The sequence below is a fragment of the Telopea speciosissima genome, chromosome 3, assembly GCF_018873765.1.
Source record: "Telopea speciosissima isolate NSW1024214 ecotype Mountain lineage chromosome 3, Tspe_v1, whole genome shotgun sequence".
Taxonomy (NCBI): domain Eukaryota; kingdom Viridiplantae; phylum Streptophyta; class Magnoliopsida; order Proteales; family Proteaceae; genus Telopea; species Telopea speciosissima.
Genome location: NC_057918.1, coordinates 50,689,361 through 50,691,928, shown reverse-complemented (window position 1 = coordinate 50,691,928; position 2,568 = coordinate 50,689,361).

The window sequence follows — 2,568 nt, the reverse complement described above, 5'->3', positions numbered from 1 at the left end:
TCCGGTGCTACTGATCACATGACAGGTTCTTCCAGCCTTTTTAATACATATTCTCCTGCTTCTGGTAAGGATAAAGTCAAAATTGCTGATGGGTCCCTCTCCTCCATATTAGGGAAAGGATCCATTGGTTGTTCTCCTTCTCTTACCCTGTCATCTGTGTTGCATATTCCCAAATTTACAACTAACCTTCTTTCCATTAGCAGTATCACTAAATTCCTGAATTATAAAGTGATTTTTTTTCCCACTCACAGTGTGTCTTTTTGGAACTGGACTCGGGGAAGACAATTGGATTGGGTAAAGTGCATGGCGGATTGTACCTGCTTGATGGTGATCTTACACCTACTCAGGCTTTACCGTCGGCATCTTTCTCTTCTGAATTACATAAATGGCACTCTAGGCTAGGCCATCCCCCTTTAGGTACTTTATCAAATTTATTTCCAGCATTAGTTAAAGACTGTAATAAGGAAGACTTTTTTTGTGAGCCTTATGTCTTGGCTAAACAGACACGTTCAACTTATCCTATTTCTAATAACAGATCCTCTTCCTTATTTCATGTTGTTCATACTGATGTGTGGGGTCCTAGTAGGAAAGCTTCCCTGTCTGGACATCGGTGGTATGTCACTTTTATTGACTGCTATTCTAGGTTCACTTGGGTATACCTTATGCACACAAAAAATGAAGTTTTTTCGTGTTTTCAGCACTTTCATCAGTTGGTTAAAACCCAATTTAATTCCAATCTTCAAACTTTGATGAGTGACAATGGGAAAAAGTATATGGAAGGTCAGTTCCAAAAATACCTTGTTGCCCATGGAATTCTCCATCAGACCAGCTGTGTTGACACTCCAGCCCAAAATGGTGTGGCTGAGAGGAAAAACCGCCACCTCTTGGAGGTGGCTAGGGCTCTTATATTTGCTCGCAATGTCCCTTCCCTTTATTGGGGGGATGTTGTCCTTACTGCAACCTATTTAATTAATAGGCTGCCCAGTCGTGTTCTTTCCAAAGCCCCTATTGAGCTATTACGTGGCTCTTCTTCCTTTATAGTTCCACCTAAGGTGTTTGGCTGCATTTGTTATGTCAGGGATACAAGGTCCCCTGGTAAACTTGACCCACGTAGTCTCCGCTGCATTTTCTTGGGATACTCCGCTACTCAGAAGGGGTACAAATGTTATTACCCTCCATCCCACAGGACTTTTGTCAACATGGATGTTGTTTTTCATGAAAGCGTTCCATATTATATGTCCCCACCTCTTCAGGGGGAGAGTGTTATTGAAGATGTGCTGACTATTGACTCTCCATCTCCACTTCAGTCTGTTTACCATGAGTCTGAACCTGTTCGGCTTGCCCTTAATACTCCCCCTGAGTCAAGGGGAGAGGTTCCTATACAGGGGGAGACTATTTCTATTCAGGGGGAGCAATCTACCCCTGTCCAGATTCCTATCCAGAGGACTATTAATGAATTTCAGAGGATGATTGATGCTAGTAACATGAAGACCTATGCAAGGAAACAAAAGCTGGTTCAATCAACTGTTGCTCCAGTACCCATCCAATTGTCAAACCTAGATCCAGAACCTGCCTCTCCACCTGGTAATGTTCCTTCTCCTGAGTTACCTATTACTCTTCGCAAAGGGGTCAGAACTTGCACTCAGCATCCTATATCTCATGTTGTTTCTTATGACTCCCTTTCCCTATTCTTTCGTGCTTTTGTTTCCTCTCTTTCTTTTGTTCGTATTCCTAACAATTAGTAGGAAGCTCTATCAGATGGAAAGTGGAACGCAGCTATGATAGAAGAAATGGAAGCCTTGAAGAAAAATAACACATGGGAGCTTGTGGTTCTTCCACCTGAGAAGAAAACCGTTGGATGTAAATGGGTGTTTGTGGTGAAACAGAAGGTGGATGGTACTGTGGATGGGTATAAGGCACGACTCGTGGCCAAGGGGTTCACTCAAACATATGGCATTGATTACCAGGAAACTTTTGCACCTGTTGCAAAGTTAAATATTAATCGTGTGTTATTATCTTGTGCAGTCAACCTTGGATGGGATTTGCAGCAACTAGATGTAAAAAATGCCTTCCTAAATGGAACATTGGATGAGGAGGTGTATATGGACATTCCACCAGGGTTCTCTTGTGACAAAAACTAAGGAAAAGTGTGTAGGCTGAAGCGTGCACTTTATGGGCTGAAGCAGTCACCTCGAGCATAGTTTGGCCGGTTCCACAAGGCTATGATTTCTGTGGGTTATAAGCAGAGTAATGTTGATTACACACTCTTTATAAAGAGGGCTGGTGAAAAACTCACTGTTCTTATAGTCTACGTTGATGATATAGTGGTTACCGGCAATGATGGTGATGAGATTCGACGGTTGAAGACCTTCCTTGGACTAGAATTTGAGATTAAAGATCTAGGAAAGCTACGATACTTTCTTGGGATTGAAGTGGCCAGATCTTCTAAAGGCATTTTTCTCTCCCAGAGGAAGTATGTCCTAGACATATTGGTTGAAACCGGGTTATTAGGCTGCCATCCTTTAGATACTCCTATGGACCCTACTGTTCGACTTAAGGAAAAAGAGT